The sequence below is a fragment of the Micrasema longulum genome, unplaced genomic scaffold, assembly GCF_059751315.1.
Source record: "Micrasema longulum isolate JH-2025_06_02 unplaced genomic scaffold, ASM5975131v1 h1tg000430l, whole genome shotgun sequence".
Lineage (NCBI taxonomy): Eukaryota > Metazoa > Arthropoda > Insecta > Trichoptera > Brachycentridae > Micrasema > Micrasema longulum.
Window position 1 is genome coordinate 572,675 of NW_028277630.1, and position 19,036 is coordinate 591,710.

The 19,036-nt window shown below is 40.3% G+C and overlaps 1 protein-coding gene across 4 annotated transcripts in view; it reads left to right on the forward strand.

Moving 5' to 3' along the window:
- LOC148281624 (alpha-galactosidase MYORG) overlaps positions 1–19,036 on the forward strand; it is a 95,549-nt gene that overhangs the window by 55,923 nt on the left and 20,590 nt on the right. The gene's annotated exons all lie outside the window — the stretch shown is intronic.

Below are 19,036 nucleotides of genomic sequence, written 5' to 3' on the forward strand. Positions count from 1 at the left end.
GTCGGATCTAGAACCCCTCAATACGTTTATCTACGCATTGAAAGAGTCAAAAATTTTGTTCCACCTATAAATTTTTTCTTTAATTATGATTTATTAAAATGTTTAATCGTTTTGAGGTTGGCACTTTTTTTCTTAAGAGCGTATTAAAAATATGAGAAAGAAGTAAGTAAGTTTTGAAGTTGAATTAAATTCCGACATAACTGTCACTTTAATAAAACGAACTTCTAGATGTGAAAATAATATCACTAGGTTCTGTCCTATTAACAAATAAGAGTATCTAGGCGTCAGACACATATTATATGTGTCAGAAAGTTACCACTCTAAAAAAATAACTTAGTTATTATATTTTTTCCATCTGTTTTACTATCTTTCCGAGTGTATGTATCAAGACGTTATAAAAGCCGGCTTTGTAGTCAATCGGTAGATGCATACAGACGATCGTTAAGCGTACCGTCCAAGTGATTTCCAAAAGTCATGCAAAATTCACGTTCAAGCGAGCATTTTTTACTTGAATTGGGATTTATTGGAGATTATAATCGCTTTGAAGTGAGCACCTTTTATTACAGAAGCCTACTTAAACTATAAATGAGCACTATTTCAAATGATTATGACGTAAGGAACGCGGACTAACTGTTTGTGGTCATTCCATTGGCTTGTTTCGATCATATGATGTCGATATGACAATTAGGTAGTACTTACCGAGGTAAGATACAGATAGAACAGAAGTTAAGTATACCGTCTCGATATATACGGATGAAGATAACGTTCATAATCGAGGCACCGGGTTGCGATTATGAACGGCTATCTTCATCGGTATATACTGAGACGGTATAAACTAACATAGTTATTTATGTACGAAAGTTTGTATATTTGTATGAAAATTCAAAGTATCTTCGCCGGTAACCGGTAATTGAACGTGTTAAGAAAAAGAAAATTGTAAACATATTCTATTTTTCATACAGAAAACTTAATTTTACTTTGTAGATAAAATTGAAGATGAATAGGTAATCTAAAACAAAAAACCGATCACTGATCGCCTTACCTTCATGTAATACGTGATCCCCATATGCTGAATTTGGTATACCAATGCATTGATGATGACGTTTTTCATTCAACACTAGTCTGCGTTCGTTTTTTTTCTGTTGGTGTAGAAACTCGAGACTCAACTCATTCGTAAAATATATTTTGATTCCTTTATAATTTGACATTTCAGAACATTTTTATAAGACAAAAAATATTATTTCTTCACCTAGAAGGTGACGTTGTTGAATTTATACCATTGCTAATTGTTTAATCATACAATTAAATTATTATTTTTAGCACTTAGAACCATATGCCCAGACATCACCCGTTAATGATCACGTGAGTTTGATACTTAGTAGGCAATGGGGATCAGGTTATTTAAATTGCCGGCCTGAATGGAGGATAAACCTGTAATGATTGATAATATTCAAATAAGAACGATACTTTTACCTGTGTTTTAATTATTGGCGACCTCTAGCGCCTTCGTTGGAAATACCTGGCAAAATTTCTACGAAAATGGTCTTGATCCATGAAACTGGAATTATCGTAACTTTCTTATAATGATGCAAAAAATGTAACACTTTAATCAGCGTCAACAATGACACATCAAACATTGTAAACATGTTAAAGCCCTATGCTTATGCTAACCCAATAATTATGATAATTACATTTCTTTTTATATATATATATATAGTTATTCTATACGAGTGATGTCACTGAACTCCTCCTAAACGGCTGAACCGATTTACGTGCGGTTTTCAGCGAAATGTAGATCTTTGCGCTGCGCATGTTCGTAAGTATTAAAATTTTCAATCGAATCTGTAAAAAAAAAGTTAGAATCAGAAATCTTTTTTTCATCGACTAACCAGGGTTGCATTTGATGAGAATGAATGTACAAAAAATTAAAAGATGTGTTTAAAAAAAGTTTGTTTTAGAAGGTTTACAAAAAAATTCGCTTTTTCTGGATCCCAATCAGATTATTTCCTCACATTCCTAATAGTTTCTTCCCATTTATTTCTTTTCACTGGATTTTTAGTAACACTAAAATAATATTAACTGACGTTCAATACGTTTTTGATAATCGCATTCATGAATAAAGCGCACCAGTGTTGGTGAGAAGAGCCGAGTTTGACATTTGAAAAAAGAATTCAATATTTGAATACTAATAATTTTTAGTTTTAGAATTCAATAATAAACATGCATCTAGTACCTAGGTACCTACTTATCAATGAAAAGTCTTTTTCCAAGCTAATAGCAGGTAAGCCAACGTTCGGACAGGGCAAGGTATGTCGGGTCCGCTATTGATATATAAAATGAGCGCAAGAAAGTTTCTAGTCAATAGGTTTTAGAATATAGTTTTTCTGTCACCATCTCGCAGACGCCTCCTGGAATACTGTGCGAAAAATCCAACCGCACGTCGCGTCTTTCTGATTATACCTAAATATAATCGATAAAATTGAGGTCTCGTATTCCTGTTTTCCCTACCCCAAAACTGCACCTAATTTGATTTATTTTTAAGAAAGAGTACCAAAATGAAATGTTCCATGACGGCAAGTTTTTCTTTTTCCAAAAACAGTTATTATATTTGTATATCGTACGTCCAAAAACAGCAAATAAAACTAGGCGCTTTTAAGTGTTTTTGGATGGTCCTAAAAAAGGCACTTTGTATTGAAAAAAATACGCTAATGGTTGGTATCTATGGTGCGTAAAAAATCATCGCTCAAGTCCTATAATCCAAGGTAAAATACGGGTATACAAATGGTAGAAAAGTAAGACCTCGCATCCTCTAATGGCTGTAATCTGATAAAAAGTAAGGAAATCTTAGGTTTTGCAATTTTAAAACGCCGTTTTTGAAAAATCGGGCTACTAAAAATATTAGATAAAATAACCATACCTATTAAAAATTAAGCGTTTGATTATTTTGAAAAAATAAAACCGACACGCAAGTGTAAATTCGATGTTAAATTTATAAAAAAAAACTGACATATTAAAAAAACAATATTTTCCAATGGGTAAGATGATATTTGTGTATAACATTATTAATTCTAAAAAAACATAGAATTTAGAAAAAAAATCAAAAGCAATATGCACATGATCTCACAACAGGTACTGGATCCTCTCACTTCTGTTCAATGTATTTCATACTTCACAGTCCTAACGTTCATATATACCTTCGCGAAAAATTTTGACGCTCGTCAGTTCATGGTTTACCTCTTCGTTCTAATTCTCAAGGCACTCTCTTAGTACCCATCCACAATTCCTCTTTCTTCTCTAACGCATATAGTGTTCATGCGGCTCGACTGTGGAATCATCTCCCATCCACCACAACAGATGCTACTACAGTATCTCTGTTTAAATCACGTCTGAAGAAACATCTCCTTTCTCTTCCAATCTCTCCTTTCCTGTTTCCTCTTATTTCCCTTTCCCATTGAGTAATGGTATTGATTTAAGAAAATTTTTCATAACTACATTTATTTTTACTCTAATAGACGAATCTTTAGCTTTTTTATTCTATTAAATATATTTTGTAACTTAACTTAAACAAAATGAAACATTTATTTTATTGGTTAGTTGGAAGAAATTGCCATTTGGCAATAAGCCCGCACATTGGTACAATGAATATGTACAAAAAGTTCAATAGAGAATAAAAAAAACTAGAGAATGGTAAAAATCAGACTTATATTAAGATGAAATACGAAGTCACAAAATTTAATTTTTATATAAGGAAGTAAAAAATATAATGATTTGGAAAAAAACGTTTATTGAAAAAAAAAAACAAATTGAAGGTTAAGATATATGTGTTGAAAAAACTTATAAATGAAATTCGAGTACATATGCATTGTTATTATCAGAGGGCACATAAGAAATATACTTAAATATTAGTAAAATATAATTGCTTTACTGGCATTTCGACGACTTTCTGGTTGCAACTGGCGGAGATCGAAACCGTGACGCCAGTTTTGCAGTCTAAAAAATGCACGTTTTTTTGAGATTAGCCATCGAGTCAAAAACACTGGCCCAGGGCTCTGGCTGTATTTTACCGATATACCTGTATTCCGCATCCGACGGATACAGAAAAATACACAAGTCGCGTTATGCTGCAAATCTCATCACAGTTCTTTGTCACGTAAATGTTAATTAAAACACAATCACGAGATGGCTGACCAAAGGCAGATGACAAAATATTTACACAATCATTATACTACAGCATTCTTATTAACTTTAACAAAGGACATTGGGTCACTTCGTGTGGTAATTCTCTGTAGTAATTTAATTAATCAAACACGTGCTTTAACGCGTTCAATCCGATGGTTTGCCAATTCAGAAAAAACATTATTAAGCCACCTTAAGTGATTCTTTACTCTAACATTAAAGTTTTATATTTATTTTATAACAATGATTGACCACAAAGTTAGTGCTTTTTTATATAAATTTAATATTATTTTTTTGAATGTTTAAAAACATAAACATTTGGTTGATTTATTTTTTAATTAAATTTCTGTAAATATTTGACTTTTACAAAAAAAAATGGTTCCAAATTATCATTTTCCTATCAGCACCCAATGGTGCAATGGGCACTACATTCGTAGGGTAATTCAATCATCTGTGACATGAAAGTAAGGCGTCAGTCGTTAAAATTATGATTTCTCGTCCACCCTGTCAGGAATCGAACTCAGTGCTTAAAGAATGATAGGCGAATGCGTCAACCACTACACAACGAGGCGGACTTATCTTCACTCGATTTCCTTTTTCAGAATTTTTACCTAACAGTAGCCATCGAGTTGAAAAAGCTCGTCCAGGATTATGGTCCTATTTCACACACGGAACACATCAGCCCGAATGATGGAGACTGTAACGATGCCCGAAACGTCGGCTAGAAGGAGTTTTAATACACGGTACAATAACCCAAAAAAACATCGCAAGGTAGGTATTAAGACGAAGAGTACCATGTTTACCCAAAAATATAGTTTAAAACTTGTTAAATATTTAAAAAAAATAATAATGGTAAATAAATAAATAAATTTCATTCCGATATCATTGTTTCCGATATGAAAATTTCTGTCATATATTTTTTTATGGCCAATACTTTGATGATAAAAAATATTAATCGTGAACGATCTTTTTTATATCTGGGCCACGATTATAAAGGCTATCTTCATCAATACATACCGAGACGGTATACTTAACTTTTGTACTATCTCTATCTATCTCGGTATGTTCTATCGACTTGTCGTCACGACATCATATGATCGAATCCAACCAATGAATGGCCCCAAAAATTTAGTCGGCGTTCCTTACTTAATCAAAATTTAAAATGGTTCTCATTTTTGTTTTAAATAGGTTTTTGTGATAAAACGTGACCACTTTAAAGCGATTATTAACTCAAATCCCCATTTAATCAAAAAATGATCGTTTGAACGTGATTTTTGTAAAGCTTTTGACAATTACCAAGACGGTATGCTTAACTGTTGTCTGTATTTATCCAGTGAGCGATTACAAAGCCGGCTCTTTAAGCGTTTTGAAAAAATATAATAAATAAACTTATTTTTTATACTGGTACCTAACATTTTTACGCCTATCTAGGCGCATCTGCTCTTATATGTTAGCATGGCAGAATCTAGCCACATTATCTGTACATCTAGCCCTTTGTTTTTAAAACTGACAGTTATGTCAGAATTTAATTCGACTTCAAAATATACTTGTTTCTCTCATATTTGAAATAGGCTTTAAGAAAAAAACTGGCCCGTTCAGAATTATTAAAAAAGAAAAAGGTAATTAAAGAAAAACACGGCTCGTCAGAAAAACATTTCTGTCACTTTTTATGAGTAAATACGTGTACTGCGAGGTACTAGACCTGTCGGCGTCGCGCGTCGGTACGAACCAATGTGCTTACCTCAAAACTTGAAGGTGGAGGTCGGTAGTGTATCTTCGTAGTCCCTCGGGATAGTTGAAACATTTATTATTTACGTCCAGAGAGCCGTTACATGACAGGTACAAATTTAAAATTCAAGCGTTTCATGGTATAACGAGTCAATATGTAGGTATTTATCTAATAAACATAAAAACTTTTTTTAATGCATCGAATTACATTATGTTTTAAAGATATATGTTTATAAATAAACGTAAAATAAAACAAACGTGTAGTTAAGCAAAATACAAATGTCAAAGTGATTTTTACCGCATTCGACATAATAAAAGTTATTACTATTTTTTAAATTGAGAAATATAAGCGTTTATTTATTTATTTGACACTTTATATACATATACAATAAATATACATATAAGGGCGGGCATATTGCCTTAAGGCAATTTCTTCCTACCTACCCAAACCGTTCAGTTTGAGAAAATTATAAATACATGGACATTTTGAATCTTACAATTTTATACAAAAATTAAAAGCAAAGATTAACAAAAATAAATATATGTAAAATAAAAAATTAACACTATACTATGAAGAGAGGAGAGGGGATGGGAAGGAAATAAGAAGGATAAAGGAACAATTTAAATACTTAGATAGTGACATTTCAATCTTGACTTAAATGTAAATAAAGAAGGGGCGTCTCTCTAACATTAGTGGGTAGATTATTCCACAATCGAAAGGCTACTATTGTGAAAGAGGAGGCAAGAAAATTAGAGCGATGACAGGGTATTAAAAGGGTTCTCTCGTTACTAGACCGAAGAGATAGTCCGTGTTGTGAAAGAGGTTGGATGAGCTCTCTCAGATAAACAGGCGAAGTGGGATTATTTAAAATATTGTGAAGAAGTGATAGAATGTAAATGTTTCTTCTATGCCTGATACTGAGCCAGTGTAATTGCTTGCGATACTCGGTTATGTGGTCAAATTTGCGAAGATTAAAGATATAACGAATACAAATATTCTGCAATCGTTCTAACTTATCAAGCAATTCAGAGTTAGCATATGGATAACATATATCCGCGTAGTCAAGGAGTGGAAGAAGTAAGCTCTGGACTAATGTTTGCTTAACATTAATTGACAAGAAATTCTGTAATCTTTTAAGTGAGTGCAAACTGCTATAAAGCTTACGACTAACTTCGTTGACCTGATCGTGCCACCCTAAATGCTTATAAATGATAATCATTCCAGTCAATCAATCCAGACACACCATGTAGATAACCATTAAATGTCTTTCGGAACTAATTTAAATATTAGTATCATTGAAATAATGCTGTCACTTTTGAAATAGTCACATTAGTCCTTGATTTAATATAAAAGGTTATAAAACCTATCATCGATACCTGTAGCTAACGCGCTACCGGCGTCGTGTTGTGGTTCCGCTGCAGTCACTAACGCACACGTCCCGATCCACTGGTTGTAAGGCAGCGGAGGCTAGGCGATCTTGTCTAACTCGTCAGGGCCGGAGATGTCCTCAGAAGGGCCTCTTATTTCAGGTTGAAGTTGCCGGTTCGCCGTGGTCAGGAATCCGTAGGGAGAGAAGTCCAAAATCCAAGTCCAGGGTGAAGCGAAGGTGTCAAGCGAAGTGAAGAAGAATCGAGTAGAAAGCCGGGTCGGGGAGAAGCGAGTAGAGATGAGTAAAAGCCAAACGTCAGAGAAGAAGTGTCATTTATTTTCATTTGTACACGTTATATACCGTTCGCGCTACGTGCCCCACCATTCACCCCGCCGAGCGGGTCTAGCCGTCGTATGCCGCGCGGAGAGAGAGAGAGCGATAGAGAAGGCCGCACGCCCGCTCCATCCGTCTCCCTCCCTCCACGTATATAGGCACTACCCCCTCCAGTTCTCACGGCATTCTTGCGGCGGCAACGCAGCGCGAAACGATGCACATTCAAAAATATACTTAAAACTAATTTGTAACTAAATGCCTATTCTAAATGTCTCGGTATGGAAAAGGCCACCCCCGAAAGTGACAAATACTAGTCTTTATTGGAGGGGCAGCTCATTTCTAACACATACCGAGATCCCTAAGTCTAAACATTTTAATATAGCGCAGGGGCGGTCCCTACAAGGGCCGCTTTCCGTTTGACGTCCGTAACACTCCCCCGGTGCAGTCTCCGCTGCGCTGAAGCATCCGGACGTCCTTCGGCTGCTAGTGGCCCCTTTCGGCGAAGACCGCCACCTTGACTGCTGGTCTCGTGTAGGTCCCGGTCGCCGTCTTGACCTGCACCACGCGGACTTGTCCATCGGCTGCCGGGCTGGCCCTCGTGACTCGTCCTCGGGGCCATGTGTTGCGTGGCAGCTTTGGGTCCGCTATTAATACCAGGTCTCCCTCTTGTATGGGCGTTGCCGGGTCCCTCCATTTCGGTCTCTGCGCCAGCGTGGGCAGATATTCTCGCACCCACCGTCGCCAGAAGATGTCCGCCATCTGTTGGGCCACTCGCCACTGTTTCCTAAGGCAAGTGGCCTCCTCCGCCTTACTATAATGGACCAAAGGCTGTAAACCGCCAGCTGATCCCAGCAAGAAGTGGTTAGGAGTCAACGGCTCCTCATCTTTCGGGTCCACAGACACATGTGTTAGCGGGCGGCTGTTGACGCTGTATTCCGCCTCAGCTAGCGCCGTTATCAGTGTCTCTTCCCGTGGGGAACGCGCTTTTATAGTAGCGCTTAGCGCTACCTTCACTGATCTTACTAGGCGCTCCCAGGCGCCTCCCATGTGTGGTGAGGAGGCGGGAATGAACTTCCACTCCACCCTTCTGGCGCTTAGTTCACCGAGCATTTTCTCATCTCGGCTTAGCTCCTTTATGGCCGCTTTCATCTCGCGATCGGCCCCGTGGAAATTTGTACCGTTATCTGTGTACAATACCGCGGGGTGACCACGCCTAGCGGCCATCCTTCTTAGAGCCATTATAGCCGAGTCCGCGGATAGGGAGTATGCCAACTCCATATGCACCGCCCGCGTTGTCATGCACGTGAAGAGCGCACCGTACCTTTTCTCAGTGCGCCGTCCCAGTGTCACGGTCATCGGTCCGAAGAAATCGAGGCCGCAGTGAGTGAACGGCCGCTCCCCGCTAGCCAGCCTGGCCGCCGGCAGCTGTCCCATCAGTGGCGGCTTCGGAATGCATCTCAGCATGCGGCACGCCCGGCAGCTCCTGATGATCCCTCGCAGCGTCGTACGGAGGCGCACGACAAAGTAGCCCGACCTGATATCGCTTATCGTGCGCTCCGTCCCTGGATGTCCTGATGCTGCGTGCTGGTAACTTATCATCAGTCTGCAATATTCATCCCCACCGTCCAGTATTGGCGGGGCATTCACGTTCTGGTCATCTATCCTTTGTAGTCTGGTTCCCATACGCAGTATGCCGCTTCCATCAATAAACGGCGTGACAGCGCGTAGCCGTCCTCCGGGCGGTAGGGCCTCTCCCCGTTGTAGGCATTCTATTTCTTTGCCGAAGGCACGCCTCTGTGACAGGCGCACCCATATTTCTTCGGCTTTATTCAATTCTTCGGCCCGGAGTTCGAAGTCACCTCCCGGCTTCTCGGGCTCGTCACGTTGTCTGGGACGGCGGCAACGTCCGACGAACCTCATAACCCAGGCCGTCGTCCGTATAAGTCGTACCCACGATGAAAAGCGGGATACGTCCGGGAGTCCTGTCGTCGTGTGGCAATGGCCCACAAAGTGACGCGGTGGTCTTATCTCCAGCGCGTCTTCAGGAGGCGAGATTGTCCCTTTTTCCTGAGGCCATTCACTCTCCGGCCGGGAGAGGAAATCTGGGCCCCGGAACCACATGCCGTTCGAAGACAGATCGAGTGGCTGTGTATCTCGCGTTCCGATGTCCGCCGGGTTTTGTTTTGTCGGTACCCAGCGCCAACCGTTTATTCCGGCGATTTCATCGATCTCCCCGAGTCGGTTCGCTACGAACGTTGAATACTTCAACGGGTCTGTGCGTATCCAGGATAGAACCGTGCTCGAGTCCGTCCAGAATATAGTTCTTTTAATTTTCATGCGGCTTTCCCTCTTTATACTTGCCGCTAACCGCGCGGCGAGTAGCGCCGCCTGAAGTTCTAGACGCGGTATCGATAAAGGCTTTAGCGGCGCTACTTTACATTTGCTCATAATAAAGCTAGTGCCCGCCCTGTGCACAAAATATGCCACCGCACAGCAGGCTTGTTCCGAGGCATCGCTGAAGACGTGCATTGTTATTTCCTCCGCCTTCCTGTTGATACAACACCTCGGTATTGCGCAGTTACTTTCGGCTAGTAACTGCCGCCATTCGCGCCATCTCTGCACGTGTTCTAGTTTTAAAGCCTCGTCCCATTGTATGTTCGATCGCCACACGGCTTGTAACAGTATTTTAGCCCTCACTGTTATGCATCCAATAAATCCCATTGGATCGAAGACCCTCATGGCGGCTCCCAACATCTGCCTCTTTGTAGGCCATTCAGGTTCGTCACCGCCCTCTTGGTTATACTTGAATACTAGATAGTCTGCGTGCGGGTCCCACCGCACGCCTAGTACTCTTTCCGTAGTGGCGGCCTCGCCAATGATGATAGCCGTCTTGGCTCGATCCTCGTCGCGGACCGAGCACAATGCCTTGGCGTTGTTTGATGCCCATCCCGTCATTTCAAAGCCCCCCGTCAGCAGGAGGGCCGTGACGTCTTTCACCAATTTTGCAGCCTCCGCAGTCGAATCCACGGCGTCCAAATAATCGTCCATGTACATTTTCTCGTGTACAGCCCGCGCTGCTTCCGGGAATGATTCAGCATTCGCCGCGGCCACGCGGTCTCTTACGTACTGGGCGCTGCTCGGAGAACACCTGGCTCCGAACATCATGGATGTGAAAGCGAAGGTCCTCACTGCTTCGTTCGGTTTTCGACGCCACAAAAACAATTGTGACATCGTGTCATCGGGTGTCATCTTTATGCGGAGAAACATCTCCTTTATATCGGCGGCGATAGCTACGCCACCCTCTCGGAACCTCTGTATGTTCCCCACTAGTGACGTGAGCAAGTCCGGTCCCGTCAGTAAGTGGTCGTTGAGGCACACACCTCTGTGAGGGCTCGCCGCGTCGAACACAACCCGAATTTTCCCAACCTTGTTCGGATTGCATACCGAAAAATGAGGCAGGAACCATTTCCTTGGGTTTTCTCGTGCCTCTTCTTCCCTGGATAACTCAACGGCGTATCCCTTTTCCTCATACTCGCTGATTTTAGCCCGGTACGCAACTTCAAGTACCGGGTTCTTTTTTAATTTTCTTTCCAACGAGTAGAGGCGTTTTTCTGCCGCTTCTCGGTTGTAGGGGAGCGATGCGTTGTCTGAACTCCATAGCAGGCCCGTTTCCCACCGGCCTGTGGGAAGCTGCTTTGTGGAGTTATGCATTATATCCAGCGCTCTTTTTTCTGCGGCACATATCCGCGGCGCGGTCGTGATTCCGATCGAATCCACTTTGAAGTTAAATTTCACTAATTCACTTAGCGCGTCATCACGCGACGGTCCTTTAGCACTCACTAGGACCGTTTTCACTATGCCATTAGAAACTGACTTATCTTCGTTATATTTTTCACCCGTAGGTGCACTCGCGTTATTATCGTTATGACTCACGTGTCGGCCAAACGCGACGCGGCCAAGCGGCGTATCACTTATGATGACGCCGTCACTTCGAAACTCCGCCCGGCCGTGCGGCACTATTAACTCGGCGTTATCGAGGCCTATAAGCATCTTAGGTCTCACTGTCACTTCCCGCGCCGAGTTGTCGCAACTTTTAACTTTTTGTGTCGGCAAGTTGAGTGTCTTAACTGTGTAGGCGATCGCTTCATAAGCGCCGGCGTCGCCTTTTATTATCACTTTTACGCGTCGCGATGACGCATCACTCGCGGCGATTCCGGCTATACCCGTAACTTGTATACCGGCCTGTGGACCGCGCGCTCCGATCGCGTCGGCGACCTCTTCTTCCAGGAGTGTGATAGTTGAACCTTCGTCTAGTAACGCGTATGTATTTACTCGACCTTTCGGTCCACTGAGAGTCACAGGTAACACTTTAAGGGCGACCGAGCCCTCCTTCCGCGATACGTGTAACACATTCTCATCCGTCGACTGGGCGCGCGGCGTATGTAGTGTGCGATGGTGCCTTCCTCCGCACTCGTCTATGTTGCACCTTGTTGCCCGACATTTCGACGTTCGGCAGCGTTTCCCCAAGCACAGGAAACACAGTCTTAAATCGCGCACAAATGCCCACTTGTCTTTCACGCCAAGCCCCGAATATTCGCGGCACACGTCGAGCTTGTGTGTTCCGTTGCACTTTGCGCATTTTTCACTTTCACTGTGTACGTTCAGCAGCACGTGTCCTTTAGAGGCGCGATTCCTTTCAGCCCTGACGGGGCCTGTGTTGATATCGAGGCACCCGGCGTTAGGTATCACGCCCGTCACGTCCTTTAGCCAGTCGGCTAATTCACTTAACTTCGCTTTTCTCTTCGTCCCGATGCGCGACGTAATCCACATCCATCGGTGCGTGTAGGGAAGCTTCCCTACCATTTCCCAGAGAAGCTTCGGCGAAGAAAGGTGTTCACCGTCGAATCCTTCGACGGTCGCGACGACGTTCCTCACTGCGACGGCGTAATCCGTCACGGCTTCCGCGGACGCGTTGTCTGGCAGCTTCGGAATCCTCCGCACCCGTTCCAAGACCGTCTCCACGACGAGCTCAGGGTGTCCGAACGCGGATTCCAACATCTTCATGATCTCGGGAACCCTGCCCGGGTCCACGAGTAGGGCCGATACAGTCTGTCTGGCCCGTCCTGTGAGTGATCTCTGCAGCCGTATGATGTTTTCTGCATTGGATAATGCGCACATCTCCGTAGACTGGTTGAACTGCGATTTAAAAATCCGCCACTCTAGCGGATCCCCGGAGAACTGCGGCAGGTCTCTCGCACCAGTCTGCCTCGCGATGAATGACGTCATCCTTGGGTCATCACTTCGTGGCTGCGACGTCACTCCAGTCGAATCACCGTCCTTCAGTGCCCTCACGAATGCTGCGGCCATCCTGTCAACTGTGGGGTATGAAGCACTGTTCTGGTTGTCAACCCACTCGCCGGTGAGTCGTCTTGTCTCCGAATCCATGGAGCCGAGTGTCGTCGGGTCCAATGTAGCGTGGTCCGCAGGGCTTGCTACGTTCGGTCGTGGCTCAGCGGCTTCCTCCAAGTACGCAGGCCCGGGTTGGGTCGTTTCCAACGACCCAAGGTGTGCACAGGTAGGCGCCGCCGCCGCGGCGCTCGCTCCGGCGGGCGTCGTGGTCTTCTCTGGGGTTGTAGTAGCGGCCAACATGAGCGGGAGCTGAGATCTCATTTCCTTGAACATCTCAACCATCCCGGCCGTCATGTCCTGCATCAGTCGCTGCTGCATGGCTCGCATCTCTCTTGAGTGGGCGGTAGATTCCGTTGTCGTCTGGGCCGAAGTCGATGAACCGGAGTCGGATTCGGCGCGTCCTTCCTGCATGGCGGCGTTTCTTCCAGACCGAAGAGAAGCAGGCATCAGGTAGATGATCACTCGTGTGACGACAGCAGATCCGGATTTCTCGAAGGACCAACAATGTAGCTAACGCGCTACCGGCGTCGTGTTGTGGTTCCGCTGCAGTCACTAACGCACACGTCCCGATCCACTGGTTGTAAGGCAGCGGAGGCTAGGCGATCTTGTCTAACTCGTCAGGGCCGGAGATGTCCTCAGAAGGGCCTCTTATTTCAGGTTGAAGTTGCCGGTTCGCCGTGGTCAGGAATCCGTAGGGAGAGAAGTCCAAAATCCAAGTCCAGGGTGAAGCGAAGGTGTCAAGCGAAGTGAAGAAGAATCGAGTAGAAAGCCGGGTCGGGGAGAAGCGAGTAGAGATGAGTAAAAGCCAAACGTCAGAGAAGAAGTGTCATTTATTTTCATTTGTACACGTTATATACCGTTCGCGCTACGTGCCCCACCATTCACCCCGCCGAGCGGGTCTAGCCGTCGTATGCCGCGCGGAGAGAGAGAGAGCGATAGAGAAGGCCGCACGCCCGCTCCATCCGTCTCCCTCCCTCCACGTATATAGGCACTACCCCCTCCAGTTCTCACGGCATTCTTGCGGCGGCAACGCAGCGCGAAACGATGCACATTCAAAAATATACTTAAAACTAATTTGTAACTAAATGCCTATTCTAAATGTCTCGGTATGGAAAAGGCCACCCCCGAAAGTGACAAATACTAGTCTTTATTGGAGGGGCAGCTCATTTCTAACACATACCGAGATCCCTAAGTCTAAACATTTTAATATAGCGCAGGGGCGGTCCCTACAAGGGCCGCTTTCCGTTTGACGTCCGTAACAGATACCTATGTATCAACGCTTATTAATGACAAATATAAAAAAAGACAGTTTTTTTTCCATTTATGAAACATTTTTTGTAATAATTAAATAAGTACGTATACTTTTATTTTGTAAATTAAACCTTGAAAATATATTTACTTTGCATTGGCTCACATTGGTATTACAGTATGGAATAATCAAATGGGGTGGTGCTTTTATAACAAATATTTTACCTGTCGTAAAAAAATAATAATCATGAAAGTTATACTTAAAAAAACGTCTACTTCTCCAACTGCCCAATTGTTTAAGAAATTCAGTGTTCTAGGTATAAAATCGTTGTTTAAAAATAATTGTTAACTTCAAATCCACATGGACAACTTATTATATATACAATTTATTATACAATTTATTGTTGCTCGAATTACAAAGAGGTAATTATTCCTATTTTGAAATAGAGCCATTTCTTAATCTGTCTTCATTGGAGAGACCTAGAACTGAGATGGACCTTATATGCATTTTCAAAATACTTAATGCCATAAGTGATGTCCCATCTCTGTTGCAATCAATTTCTTTTCATGTTCCCAACCATGTCACCAGAAGTCAAAAGCTGCTATTTATAAAATCTTCTAAAAGCATTTTTTTGTTTTTATACCCCAATGTCCAGAATATGTAGATTAGTCAATTCATCACATGACTTGGAATTCTTTGGGATAGATTTTCCGGTTTTTTGTAGATCTCTTCGCGACTAAACAGTGTGGGATGAAGTTGGATTGGCATGGTTTAGCTCGAAGTCTTATGTCTTTCGTTTTTATAAATATATATTGTATACCATTATTGTTTTGCCCTTTTTGTCTTTGCTACATAGTTTTATGTTCTTTTTGTCCAGTTTCTTACATTTATGTTTCTTCATGTAACTGTTGTAATTGGCTTAGGCCGTAAATACAATAAATAAAATAAAATAAAATAAAATAAAATAAAATAAAATAAAATAAAATAAAAATAAAATAAAATAAAATAAAATAAAATAAAATAAAATAAAATAAAATAAAATAAAATAAAATAAAATAAAATAAAATAAAATAAAATAAAATAAAATAAAATAAAATAAAATAAAATAAAATAAAATAAAATAAAATAAAATAAAATAAAATAAAATAAAATAAAATAAAATAAAATAAAATAAAATAAAATAAAATAAAATAAAATAAAATAAAATAAAATAAAATAAAATAAAATAAAATAAAATAAAATAAAATAAAATAAAATAAAATAAAATAAAATAAAAAAAAAAATAAAAAAAAAAAAAATATATATAAATGGTTTTATTTTATGTATCTATATTTTCTCCACGTGTGTGCAGGTGTTTTGTATTTTGTTTCATTACAATTATTTTTTATAATTATTTTATACTTTGTTAAAGGCGTAAGTCGTCGAAATAAATAAATATTGTGTTTCTACATCATGAAATGTGGGTACGAGGCCTATAACAATGGGTTGTATCTCAATTACATTCTTGAAAATAACAGGACATTCTTTATAAAATGAATATAAAAATATTGTAACTGTTATAATAAGAAAATAAAAATATATCACGTGTCTCTAATTCGATGAAAGGGGACGGTTTTAGTGTTTTTGTGTCCTTCATAGTAGCAAGTCGCAGGTGTAATGTTACCTGGGGCTGATGAAATGATTGGAACATATTCGATGTGTTCATTTTTACATAGTGAATACATTATTGTGTCGAGTGATATAAAAAACGAAAACAGTCATAGAAATAGACAGCGCAATAAATTATTATGGCGTATAATGCACAATAATAAATCCGTTAATATAAATAAGAAAAAAAGCGAAGTAGGTAGGTAAGGTGCATCTGTATCCTGTTCAAACTAATTCATGGTAATTTATGATAATTATAATATTTTTTTATATGTGTAACATAAAATTTGTTCTCATCGCGGGAAATAAATAGTATAGTTAAGACCACCAACGTATGTATCGTGTGTATTCTCCTAAAAAGCACTAAGTCAAAATTACTACTTCTGAGATAATTGAAGTTCAAAGTTTGTAACGAAATAACTTTTTTTTTATACTAAACATTACTAAGCCAACTTGAAAAAATGTTAAATTGATCTATATACTAAATTTTATTCGATGGTTTAATAAATAATAACTGAACTTTTAGAACATTTTTTTTTCATAATAATAGTGGATTGACATGACTTAGTGAAAGAACGGCTAAAAAGATTTATGATGCGAATGTGTCTGGTTGTAGAAGTCGAGGAAGGCCGAGAAAGACATGGCATGATCAAGTACAACAAATTCTTGAAAGTGGTCATGTGAAAAGTCGGAATAATCGACGTGCGTGCATGAGAAGATGTATGAATGTGAAGGAAGCAAAGGAAGTGTGCCAGGACAGAGTGGTGTGGCGTTCTATCCTCTCTGCCTACCCCTCTGGGGAAATGGCGTGATGGTTAGTTAGTTAGTTACATAATACCACAGACAGGAATTCAAATTAAAGTCACATTGTACATACTACAGTCACTTTGTAAGAAATGTTTTTATTTTAAAAAGTTACGTAATCATTTTATCTAATGTACAGTATTTATTATATTAGGTCAAATAATAATTAATTAGTAAAATGAGAAAAGAAAGATAATAATAATTGCTACGTTTGCTTCTGAGTGAAGCATGTAGACATCACTTACTAGACATCTCCAGAATATGATGTCGCCGACCAACAATTTCCCCTTTTCTCAAGTCAGTACTGCTCCATAAGCTCCGCTGAATACAAACAAACAAACAAACAAACCATCACGCCGTTTCCCCGTAAGGGTAGGCAGAGAGGATAGAACACCACAACACTATCTTTGCATACAGATCTCGCTTCCTCTACATTCATACATCTTCTCATGCACGCGCGCCGATTATTCCGACTTTTGACATGTCCATCTTTAAGTATTTGTTGGATTTGGTCATGCCATGTCTTTCTCGGTCTTCCTCTATTTCTGCATCCATCAACATTCGCATTGTAAATATTCTTAGCCGTTCTCTCGCTGTCCATTCGTTCTACATGTCCAAACCAGCGCAGAGCTCCTTTCTTTATTTGGTCGATAATGCTTGTCTCAGCCTTACATAATGTACGGATCTCAACATTTGTGCATCTATCGTACATAGTTTTACCACACATTCGCCTGAGAGATCGCATTTCGACAGCATTCAGCCTACTTTCATCCCTGTTTTTCCAAGTCCATACTTCGCTCCCATACATCAGGGATGGGACCAGGACTCCGTTGTGAACTGCCAATTTTGCCTCTTGTGACAAGCATTTATTTGCCAAGGTCGATTTAAGTGCACCGTTAACTCTGTTCCCGGCACTCACCCTCCTTTCAATATATTTCTCAGTCATTCCATCCCTAGTGAACATACTTTCCAGATACACAAATTCCTCTACTTGTTTTAGTATAACTCCATTCACAGTGATTACACATTTAGTCGTACTTTCATTTCTTTTAAAAACCATCACATTCGATTCATCGACATTTATCAGCAAATCGCTTCTCTTGCATACATCGTAGACCTTTGTTACCAAGAATTGCAGTTCCTCTTTGTTATTAGCAAGGAGTACAGCATCGTCAGCATACAAAAGACAATTGACTTTTAAATAACCCATTTTTGCTCCCATTCTTAAGCCTTTCAGTTCTTTCATGCAGTTATCGATATACACGTTGAACAGCCATGGTGACATAACACATCCCTGTTTCACTCCTTTATGAATGTCAAACCACGATGTGTATGATCCATTTACCCTAACACATGCGGTGCTGTCTTTATACAGAGAAGCAATAGCACGTGTTAGATTTCCGCTTACTCCGTACTCCGTACTCCGATAACACCTTCCATAATTTTTCTCTGTCAACTCTATCAAACGCTTTTTGCAGATCGACAAATGCGCAGAAAAGCTTTTGGTTTTTAGCAAGAAATTTCTCTGTCATGTTTCGTAAAGCAAATATTTGATCCATACATCCTCTTCCATTCATAACTCGACTTATTACAGAAAATATCTAAACTTTTGTAGATTTAGTGCGTTTTTGCAGATTGTAGAGTATTTTTTTAACAGTATAACCTTATCATTAAGTCAAAACAGAAAAAAAAATTACTTAGTGCTTTTTCGCAGAATACTGACGATATATACCTTTTATGGTGTCTTTATTTAAGAAAATCTAGAAGAGATGTACCAAACATGGAATAGCTTAGGGGAAAAAAAATCTTATTAATTGTAATCATTTTTTTAATTAAGAATTACACATTGAAATCGTTGAGAAGATAGTTATGTAAAATACAATGTAATCAAAATATTTTAAGATACGTACGAATGTCATCATTTTAAACAAAAAGTAAAACAATAAATAAAATATGTATACAAAAAGTGTTCCTAATATGAGATACTAATATTTTTTCATTTTGCATGCAATAATCACTAAACTTATTCAATCGATATTATCGGTTCCCGAATACTCAATATAACACCAATGATAATAGGCTTTACACCGGATTCACTCCTTGCCTTTGATTTTGTACATTTGTTTAAAAGGTCCCGTTTCATTTGCAATCCTTCCAGTTCTGTTTTAAAAGAAGTCAGGAACCTGAATACTACCTGGAAAATATAAACAAATTTAGTTTTGCTAGAACTCCATATCAGAAATAATGTTCCTAATTTCAGACACTACCGCACATAAGTGTCCAAATATCCCATATAAGAAACAAGATCAATACTTCACAT